The following is an 11707-nucleotide window of genomic DNA, read 5'->3' on the forward strand; positions in this document are numbered from 1 at the left end:
TCCCGGCACCACTTGGGCCACTTCCATGCCAAAGCAGTTTGGGCCGGCCGATGAGTCCCCGCAGCGATGGGGTCGACCAGTGCCAAGTTTCTTTTTCCCCCATCTGTGTACGCAAACGCTTGTCGACTCGAACGGGAGGGATATTGTTTAAAACGAAGGATACGGCGAGCAAAGGACTCGTGTCTTTAGCGAAGCACTACCCGGGGGTGACTCATGGGTGAAGGCTTTTCCACTGGCGGTACCAGCCGCCATTAGCATTTAGATGGGCCGATACGCGCGGATTTTGGTTCCAAGAGAGTTTTATTTCGGCTTAATTCGAAAACAGGACCTCCGGTATTACGAGGATTACGTGACGCACCTCGTGAGCTCCAGTTTTAGAGGCCGCACTCTGTGGTGGTAAAAATGGCTCCCGCATAAAGAAGGTGACGGGCGCCATTTCGAGATGGACGGACTTCCCCCTCGTCTAAATTACGCACAAAGGCGCTGCTTACCAACCAGCGGGCGTTCGACCACGCCAGGTGGTGGGCCGTGCGCAGGCGCAGTAAGCAGACTCGCGCCAGATAAAGCGCCCGCGCGTGCGCCGTGTCAGCGCCATGGCATCGGAGAGATAATAAGATGCTCGGAAGACGCCACGCCCCCCGTTTCTTAATTTGTTGGTTGCTATAGACCTTTCCAATGTTTACAAATCCACAGCTCAGCGTGCGATCTCCACAGCTCAGCACGCGCGTGTGTGTCGCTTCGGAAAGCGAGCAAATCACGCGCGATACGCACGAACACTGAAAATGAAACCGGCCAGCAGCCCTTTTCTGGAAAGGTCTATAGAGCCCCACGTCTCCTACGTTGTCGGTTACTATGAACTAAGGACACTTCATACACCTTGGTATACTTAGGATTATGATCCGGAGTTATATGTGGACCTATCTGCAATCAAAAGAGAAAGAAGACGCTTTCCCATTTTATCGAAATGTTCAAACAGTCCGGGACAGAAAGAAAGAGCAAACAATAACATCCGAGCTTCCTCACACCATATCCAGGATCAGAAAACATCGGCAACACAAATGTAACTCCCATTTGCGAACGTAGACCCCTCGGAATGAAATAGGGGGAAATAAAAAGTATGCAGACGCGTGAAGTGAAATCGACGCGAGACGTTGTGTGACGCCATCTGCTCGAAGGCGGAAGCCTCCAGAAATAACGCCACATTTCGACAGAACCCTAATCCTACTATACTATCCTTATGGCGCCCAGAGAGTCCTCGACGTAAAGTGCCGATGAAACGGCCCTGTAATGCAATGCTTTCGAAAACCCACATCACACCTTAAAGCGGCCCTGTAATACCGTGGTTTCGGAAATCCACATCACACCTTAAAGCTTTGCCTTGCTTTCCGGGGTTTCCCCCACGGGACCACAGGGTCACGGGGGACACGTCCAAGTCGCACAACGACGCCGAGATTAAAGTGTACACGCCGCGCTCGACTGCACCGTCCTCTGACGACAAAAACAACGTCAACGTTCCGAGCGCGTCGGATCAATACCGCCTAGGAGACAAGGCGCGCGCCTTTCCAGCCCAAACGTCATCACTAAAGGCCTGACCTCAAGTTTTGAGCAGCGCCCCTGGCGAGCGAGATCGGATATTTTTAGGTCGCTTTCCCGTTGTATGCGTCGCGTTGCGTTCTTTCAAAGGCTCTGCTGGAGCCCGCGGACAGACGCCAACGGAACGCTGACAGACGCTAGCTCACGCCCGTGGATCGTTCACAACGGGACGGGCGCCGTTCCGCGTCAGCATTAAATGGTCGCGTCTCGCGGACGCTAGCCAAGACACCTCTTTTGGTGTCACGTTTCGTGGACGCTACAGCGCCTCCTGGCCGAGAGAAACAGGCCTAGTGGATCCATGCTTGCGTCAGCATCGCCATCGGCGCGTCTTGCAGAGTCTCACACCGAGAGCGACGCTATGCGAAGCGCAGTTCGTCTGCTTCTTTCGCGCGGGTCGTGGTGACGTCAGAACGCCCTGTTCTGATTGGCTGCTCGAAAACGAAAATAGAGGGAGACGTCGAGGCATCTAACATTGAGGTCTACCCACTATATCCTTTCGATCAGAGCCAACCAGAGCGCGGCATCAGTCTGACGTCACAGCAACTCCTGTGCAAAAAGCAGACGACTTGCTCTTTGCATATGGAGAGCAAGTCGCGTCTGCTTTTTGCGCAGGGGTTGAGGTGACGTCAAGACGATGCTGAGCTCTGATTGGCTCTGATCGAAAGGATATAGTGGGTAGACCTCAAACATAGAAGTCTCGAGGTCTACCCACTATTTTTGTTTTCAATCAGCCAATAAGAGCTCGGCGTTCTGACACCTTCGCAACTTCTGCGCAAGAAGCTGCGCATTGCTCAGTGCCATGGCGCAAAACGCTCCTCGCTCTGAATCTAGCGAGTCCGAATGGTATACGAGGCGAGACAGCGAGCGGAGCTAGAATTGGTCTTCATTTGAAGAGAGGTATTCGCAAACAGTTTACGAAACGTGCATTACTGGGCGGAAACCGCGCCGACCTCACGTACTAAGCGTAGTCGGCGAATAGCCACAGCGATAAAGGGTACACTTTAAAGACGCGGTCACTCTGCCAATACATCGCACAAGAGACAGTCTGCAGATACTGCCTGAGGCCTTCCTCGTATGACGTCACATTTCTGAGGCCTTTCTCGTATGACGGTCACATTGGTCGTACAAAAACTGTCTGCTCACATGTTCGAAGCATAGAGTTATTATAATCTACACTAGAGGTTCAGCTGGCGCTATAGTGTCTATGCGACTTCCATGACGCAAATGGAAGCAGACAACAACCAGTCTACTTTTGCGCTGCTCCTGCGCATTGCTATCGGAAAACACGCGTGCATTTGATCTCTTCGCCGGAAAATAGCATATGCATCACTTTTGTTTTTTGGGCCGTACCGAATAGTATGTGCCTTTAGAAACACTGTAAACGTGTATTCGCTATATTCGCTATATTTCACCTCCAAACCTGTGTTCCGGAGCAGGTGTGTAAAAACGAGCGACGATTCTAAGCAAAGTTACGGTCGAAAAGAGTTTAGAGTATGTTCAGGGTTCGCTAGCATTCCGGTGACGCTTAATTATTGCTAATATGTCAGTCCTGTCACTATGTGAAAATGACTCCGTCGTACATCTCGACGAGCGGTGAAAAACGTTCAAAACGTAAAGAATAAGGTACATACGTGGGCTATGAAAGGTGTCTCTTTTTATTATTTTTTTTTTTTTTTTTCATTCTCTCGGGCAGCTTTTATCGGGCGCTTGTTCGCAAAGATTTCGAGCGTGCGGGTGATGTTTGGAACGTAGAACAAGCATCTTCGAGCAGAGCAGAAAGAATAAAGCGGCACTTACTCATTGAAGATCGGACTATATTACGTGGCCTTCAATTTATTATGATCGTCCACATGCACAGGAAGTTAGTGATCCAGTGTTACTGCGTAGTTCTTGCCGTCTCTCTTGGTTTCCAAAATATCCTTCGTTCGTTTGGGACGTATCCCCTCCATTATGAAGAACTCCGACGTCGCGTTCGCGCTAACGGTGTCCGAAAGTGTACATAAATACATGCCATTTAGCACAATTTTTAATGCGGTGAATTCGAAATAAAAACGCCGTAATTGACCAATTATTTTGTGTGCCTCACTGAGAAATGTTTCAAGCTACCTATAATAGGTACGAATTATTCGTGATATTTGCTCTTACGATCGAGCAGAGGGAGAAAATGCATTCACTTTTTCCCATAGAAACGCATTACCGGAAGTGCGTTTTCGACCAGTTGCTGTCTGCTTCCATTTCCGAGAGTACACCAGCGCCAGTTGGACCTCTAGCGTACATTATAATAACCCTATGCTTCGAGGCATACATATAAAAAAAAGCATGCTTCGTAGACGCTTGAAGCGTATCCGCTGATATTTTTTTCATCGTGTCAGCAGCAATCACCGTGTCGTTTGTAGGGCCATGAAATGTGTCAAAACATAAAACATCCCCCCCCCCTCAAAAAAAAAAAAAATAAAATAAAAGAAGACAGTCGCATTAAGATTTGAGAAGGTCACCGGGACCGTAGGCTCGTCCAGCACAAAGCTGAGGCAGAAGTTTCCACGACGATCTGCGCGCTTTGGCCGCCCAAGTCAAATCGTCGGGTTCCGCGATCATCCGGCTCCAACTTTTCTTCGAAAAGTCTAGAGCCCCGGGAAGCAAGGAGAACCCGGCAATGTATATACAAGCTAAAAATAAAATATTGTTGTATTCCGTCACCGACAACTTAAGAAACGCCGGTCGTATACCCAGAGCATCTGCTTATCGCTCCGCAACAAACGAGATTGCAGCTTTCGTCAATGATTGCAATACACTCTGAAGAGAATCCACTACGTTAGGGAAGGGAAAATATACAAAGCCTCGCCCGTTCATTTGGAGGGAAGGGGGGGGGGGGGGGGGGGAGGCGAACGATGTAAAGGAAGAAAAGAACGTAGTCGGAACAGGAGTGCAAGTTGGGTGCGTGGAAGCGATCTCGTCGAAATATGACAGACGTTGCCGACAACCGTCGCTCCCACTTGACGGAAACATCGCTCGTCTTATCGACATTCTTCGAGGCCGCGCGCGTCCACCGCGCAAACCGTGATTTATCGTTAAGCCGCGGGGTTTGCGCATTGGACATGAAAAAAAAAAAAACTGCCTGCAGATGTGTTCGAAAGGTACATGTGCACGTGAAGCAAGACGCTTCGAAGCCTGTCCGCGGACACCCTGTAATTCGTACGCTGACCGTTCCATCGTAAAAGACCTGTTGAGATAAGCAGAAACTTTAAATTGATTGCACGCATTGGTGCCGAAGGCGCTTACACCGGGGAGAAACGCTTTCAGATACGGTGATGGGCCGTAGTGATCTCGGCGTGACTAGTTCAGAGAGACCTTTTCGAAGCTTCGAAGATTCGAGTTGACCGAAATGGCAATTGCCATGGCAACTGAGGCCGGTCGGCCAATCAACTTTGCGAGGTTTGGTCGCCGGCATTGTTTGTGTTTCGGCTAGCAAGCAGAGATCAGAAACCCCGATACTATTATATTAACATTTTAATGTGATAAGAATTCAATGCCGGCTCTGATTTTGTCTCGCACCCTAATTTCCTTAACTGCGCGCATCTAATGTAAGGACGCAACCTGCATCGAAAGGCACACGGACGCACACGCACATGCTCACGCATGCGTGCAAGCAAGCGCACTAAATCCGAACAGTTTCGTTTAACATAGACTCGGCACCAACCCTCTTCAAGCGCGTCCGAAACTTTCCTGGTGCAGTTTTTCTTGGGTCTAATTGAAAGATCCAAGTTGAAAGAGGGTCGCATTGAAAGATCTAAGTTGAAAAAGGGCCCTATTGAAAGATCCAAGTTGAAACCCAACAAATCCGGACTGTTCTCATTTCAAGCTCATCGTCACGTGTTATCCGGATGAACCAGAACTGCGACAGATAAATTCGGACCGTCGTGTAATGTGTTTAAACAAAAACTCCAATAAAAAAGAAGTTGAAGAAACATAAGGCACAAACAACAAATCATAGTTCTGGCGTAAAAAAAAAAGAAAAAAAAAAGAACGCGTATTAAGACAAGGGATAAACAGCCGTATTATTAATTTGGTTTTTGAGCTCGCTAGTTCCCTACAGTAGTCATAATGGGGGGATCGTTCGCTTGACAGGAGCAGAAATCTAACAATTACATTCATTATACACAGGCAATCAAATGCACCTAACGCATTGCAGATCAGTACCAAAAATAAATTTTCCTAAATTTTAGGGGGTTTTTTTCCTCTTTTTTTTTTCGAAATAGCAACTGATTTTGTGTAAGTTTGGGGCAGGTTATTTAACGAGTCAAACTTTTGCCCCATTTTACAAAAAAATAATAATAATAATAATAATTTCGAAGGTTTGCCGAGACCAGTCGTGCCTGAGGTTGAATGCAAGTGCGCGACGTATTGACGGAGCTGCACGTAGTCCGCGAGGCATTGCAAGGGGGGGAACACCTGGCTGCCGACTTGGCATTCCGGAGCAGAGCAACGCAGACGACAGTGCAGACAGTGACGCGAATGCCGCGTTCGCCTTGACGCAAAACCCAAGGGGCGAGAGCCGCACAGGAAAACTGGAGAGTAGTTGTAAAACTACTACGTCTTCGTGCTTTTTCTTTTTTTTTTTTTTCTTTTGTCCTTCGGACAATTATTTCTCCGGAAACTGCGGGATCCGTGCGTGCGAGGAGGCACGGAGATCTCCCTCGAAAATCTTTAATTTTCTTTATTCACTGCTTGATACGTGTATATAGTCTTTATGAACTGATCGGTACTTGTATGTCTCAAAAAACGTACAAATATCAATCAAGTTTTTGTTTTGTTTTGCTGATGATTGTGTCATTTATTAGAAAATACCACAGACCCAGGGTCAAATAAATATCAGTAATGCACAGCTGTAGATTGAAGAATGGTCCAACCGGTGGCAAATGCGAATAGATTATGACAAAAACAATCACTGGCAAAGACCAAAAATCGGAAAAAATAATCCTTGGATTTTGATTACAACTGGAAGGAGAAAAATAAATAAAACCGTAGACCACTAGAAATACCTCGGCATTACGCTCGACGAATAATTGGCTCGGAATCAACATGTTGATCACATTGCGAACAAGGCTAGATGTAAACTTTTTTTACGCTTGGGCATATCCTTAAATTTGCAGATACCGAGACAGAATCTATAGCACATAAAAACACAAAATCACATCATTGCTGGAGTACGCTCACTCCGTTTCGTTTTTCCACACGGCAGATGGGTCGAGCAGACCGGACTTCTAGGACTGGCTCAATTGCTTACAGACGCCGATATGAACACGGTGGAAACTGGGGCAAGAGCGAAGAGATGAAAAGCATCCCTATTTCTTTATCCACGGGAAGTTTATTATTCGCACTGAACAATATATCACTTTTTCATCGACCGAATTGGCAAAGGATCAGCTAAGCCAGATCAATAGCAGCAATACAGATTTCAACACAATCTTTTCTAAGAAGTATACGTTTGTTCCCTCAGGCAATTCAAGACAGGAATTCGTCGTCAAATTCAATTATACCACATCGGTACGTATGAGGCTAATACGCTTATAAAGGTGCTTGAGGTGTGTACGCAAATAATTCATGGCATCATGTCTCCAACAAACACCGTGTCTTTTGTATGGTACGCGAGCAGTGTGGTGTAACTTTAAAGTACGCTATTCACACGAGGGTGCAATGATATGCGTTTCGCTGTTTTCCTTTAGTTGGTAAGGACGTTCTCTAGAATGTTCCTATGTAAAAAGAAAAAAAAAAAAAAAAGAGAAGCGTGTTTTTTTTTGTTTTGTTTTTTTCAAAAATAAAAAGGAACTACGTATTGCCAGGCGTTCGCTTTCCACTCGAATGTATAAAAATAGCGGTTAAAAACAAGTAAGAAGTTGTAGAATTCAACATTATCCGATTCAAAACTTATAGGCGATTTTCGGAAATGTTCAACGGGGAGATGGACCCAGTTTCCGGTAGCAGACGCCATTCGTCCCCACGTTTAGTTGCGGGCTTTGCTGGCCGCCATTTTCTGCTTTAAAATTTCCGAAAATAGCACATAGTCTTTAAAGCAGATAAGAGAAAGCTACATAACTTTAGTATCTGGTTCAAAACGTATCACCAACCAATAGTGATACGTTTTTGCGGAGTGTAACCGTTCGGCAATGCGCAATTTGCATTTACAGTAAAAAAAAAAAAAAAAAAAAAAAAAGTTTGGCGCATTGTTTATACGCCATGTGAAGTTTTCGGATCGTTTTTGGCCATATGTGTTTTACCCTTTAACTAAAGCAAAAATTAATATATATATATATGTATATATATATAATTAGAACTAGCTTACGGACGACATATATGCGATTCGTCTCTGTGTACCTACGAAACTAGATGACAAAACTAGATATCTTTTCGCAAAAAAAAAAGAAAAACATTATTGGATTATAAGTTTTTCTTTCAGCAACATCGTGGCATCTCACCTCAGCCTCTTAGCAACACGACTAAAATTTGTTTTTTGCTGGAGGCAGCCTCAGCTGCACTGCCATGCGCAACACACACACACACACACACACACACACACACACACACACACACACACACACACACACACACACACACACACACACACACACACACACACACACACACACACACACACACACACACACACATACACACACACACACACACACATATATTTTTTTAAATTTTAATCTACACATATTTAGGACCACAGAGACTAAGTCTGACGATACAAATAAGCACCTCCCAGCCAAACAACACAAGAAACGAAATTGGCGAAACTTTGCCAGGATGTTGCTATATTCGAAGCAATTTACCATTAGACGTAATCATCACAACTAATTTTAATTTTTTTTTTTATCGCGAGGTTAACTTACTTAAACGGAACAATTAGTCTACGGATGTTGCCACTGCAATGTAAAAGCGCTTCCAACTCACGAGCACTATTTCTGCGCTCGTCAATTACTTCAAAATAACAAATGCCATAGAGTGGCCGGGTTCTGACGATATTGAAATTGCAGTCACACTACCCCATACATCGTCCAAAGGACACGATATGATAGCTGCAGATACAATGGCAAAAGCATCTCCGGACGCGCTTCAAGCCATGTTCGATTCACACTAATGTGCGCCCGGAACATGTCTGCGGACAGTCTTTTTATGAGAAATGTTAGAGGACCGTCATAGAAGAGGGAACCACGCCTCAAACAGTGTGTGCAGGCGGTCTCTTATATCACGCATTGACAGTGCAACCGCAAGCTAAGAAACAAACGGCTCTAACCCCGGAGTATTCATACGGCCCTTGAATTCCAAAGAAAATGCCGGAAGACAGTTCGGTTACGACCTGACGCGGGTTTCGAGATTCGGAGAGTAGCAAAAAACAAAACAAAACAAAAAACTTGAGTTACAAAAAGGCAGACGGGATTTGGATGCAATCGGTAAAAACCGAACATCAGCCAATCTTGGTCGCGCCGCTAGGCACGGAGCCGGTCAAAACCCATTGCAAAGTACAGCTGTTGCGCATGCGGCGCCTCTCTTACTCGATTCTCGTAAAAAAAAAGAAAAAAAAAAAGAAAAGAAAACACTGTATAATATAATGGGGGTGCTACACGGTAAGGATGCTCCAAGAGACTGCCATAACGAGGTTTGTCTCGAGTTTTACGAGTGTTTTCAGCGTGTCTCCACACTGACAAAAACAAACAAAGAAACAAACAAAAATAGCGCGCCGGGACAACCCTAGTTTTGAGGGCAAAGGCTTTTGCGAAGCTTGTATCTTTTAGAACGAAGGAATGCCACCATCGTATTCTAAACTGGCGAAAACAGAATAAAAGCAGACCACACTCTCACTATGACAGAGCACGAAACCATGTCTTTTTTGTTTTCTAAGTTAGTTTTTGTGACAAACCGCTTAAATACATTTGCGGGACATATTGTTTTAACTTTATGTTTTAAATTTTGAGCGCGCCTAAATACAATTATCTTTAGACGTCAACGCAACAAATTTTTGAGCTTTGAAAGAATCTGCGATCTTATTAATGCTACGAAAAAACTGGAGAGGCGTTACATTTCATGAGAGCTAACGATAATGCCCTCCCTTCAAATTAATGACAGCAGTAAGAAATATGAAACTAACTATAGTTAGTCGATGACAGGTTAGGAGTTTAGGGCAATGGAAAGAAGGCTGAGGAGGGGCAAGCAGGCGGAATGGTGGAGAGAGGGGGATGTTTCCACTTCTCCTTTCCAGCGATCTATCTGCTTCCTCCTCCCCGGCCTTCCCGACCCTCGCCCTGAACTCTTAACACCGACATTAATAAATGCTTCTCACGGGAATGAAAATACGAAAATAAAGTCATTCGCTTCCTTTATGACTGTCTCTGAGTTGTTCGTCGAAGGAGCAGAGTTTCTACGTGTTTATATAGCCGCACCCATTGGGCAATGCGAGCTTCGAAGCCGGGCGGAATTTTCCAGGCGTGCAACAATCCACACCATCGACCTTTCTGGAGCGTGGAAATGTTCCTTTGGATTCTTGTCCCTTTCCTGAACGAGCTTGCAGTTATTGTAGAAATTAGGAGTAAAAACCGTCTGCAGCCATGATAATAATAATAAAAATGTGAACAGTTGTTCAATATTTTCTTAAATCTTCCAGCTGATAACCCCAAAACAATTACGAGAGGCTCCCTTAAAAAAACTCAAAATGAACGGTTTCCACCGACGAATATGCTACACTGTCTATATTTAAACCGAGACGGAACCAAAATGGACAAGGATGAGAAACGCATCCGTGCGTAGTTCATTCTTGTTTAAGTTTGTTGTGTTTGTCGCTGCTCGCCTGCGCTCATCCACTTCCACAGTTCTTTTGTAACCAGAGTAACGTCGAGGGTGCAAGCGAGGACATTTTGTTTCAGGTATGCTTCCCTTAGAAACACGGATAGCGATCAGCACGTGAACCCACAAGAAATGTTTTCGACAAAGACGGGATCTTTCACTGAATCGTATGAAATTGAATCAGAGAAAGTCACAAGAATCGTTGGAACCCGGATAATAAGTCGGCTGAAACTATTATTCGGACACCTTCGATAGTTGTAGTAATTGTTTGCACCACTGTACAGCCCGTTACGCGGCTTAACAAATATTCCACGAAGATTAGGGAATAATTCATATCGCATAAAATCCTTATTTTAGAAACAAGAGGCACTATACTCGGCGTCAACCATTTTGGGCTACCGTTGTCAAAGCTAGCTTAGCTTTCGCAGTGCTCCAACTCTAAAAAAGGTTAGTTGCGCGAGCGCATTCCAATGAGGCGCAAAAGGCAAAGGCAAATGCTCTCGCAACAGTGCGGGACTTCTGCATAGTGCTACGCTAACGCTAGCCTTGACGATGTAGCACAGGATAGTTGACGCAGAGTTTAGTACACTCAACCTTCGTTAATAGGGTGTATTAGTTGAACCAAAATCAACATCAAATTTCCCAAAGGGGAAGCTTTTTTTTTTTTTTATATTAAGGAGCACACAGGTCTGAACGCATCTGTGTTCACTGTAGGGCTCTATAGACAGAACCTCGAGAGGTGTTTTCCCATCAAAATAAGGGGTCCCGCCTCAAAGGAACGACATATTAGAATGAACATTTGGTCAAGTTGGTAGAAGTTCATAATGAAAAGCAACACGACCGGGCCGACGAGAAAAAAGAAGACAAAGAAGAAGACAAGGAAAAGAGTAAATATAGGCACTTGTCCTGTGCATCTTTTGTTTATCCTCGTCCAAGTAGAGCTGTTTCTTCACTAAAAACAAACAACGAGCAAAGCTCTCACAGACCCCTCATATCCAATTTATGAGCATTTTTTTCTTTCAAGATCAATTGTGAACCAGTCGTGGTCCACCAAAAGTCTGACCAGCTGGACTGCTAAACATTCCCGGGATGGCTTCCCAAAACAGGAAGTGCGAAAGAAGGAAGTACATTCCCGTCAGCGGCAATGACGACATTGGAAACAGAGCCCGAGGCTTGGGCGAATTAAACTCTGTAGCTGTGCTCGAGACTTTGTCTTGCACACCCCACTCCCCTTTTCTCTTTGCTGCTGTTTCTTCAAAACTTCGGTTCCACT

At 45.2% G+C, this 11707-nt stretch overlaps 1 protein-coding gene across 4 annotated transcripts in view; it reads right to left on the reverse strand.

The window, feature by feature from the left end:
- LOC8033686 (cAMP-specific 3',5'-cyclic phosphodiesterase 4C) overlaps window positions 1–11707 on the reverse strand; it is a 369069-nt gene that overhangs the window by 138912 nt on the left and 218450 nt on the right. The window lies entirely within an intron of this gene.

Source organism: Ixodes scapularis, unplaced genomic scaffold (assembly GCF_016920785.2).
Source record: "Ixodes scapularis isolate PalLabHiFi unplaced genomic scaffold, ASM1692078v2 PGA_scaffold12__126_contigs__length_90152505, whole genome shotgun sequence".
In the NCBI taxonomy this organism is placed as follows: Eukaryota; Metazoa; Arthropoda; class Arachnida; order Ixodida; family Ixodidae; genus Ixodes; species Ixodes scapularis.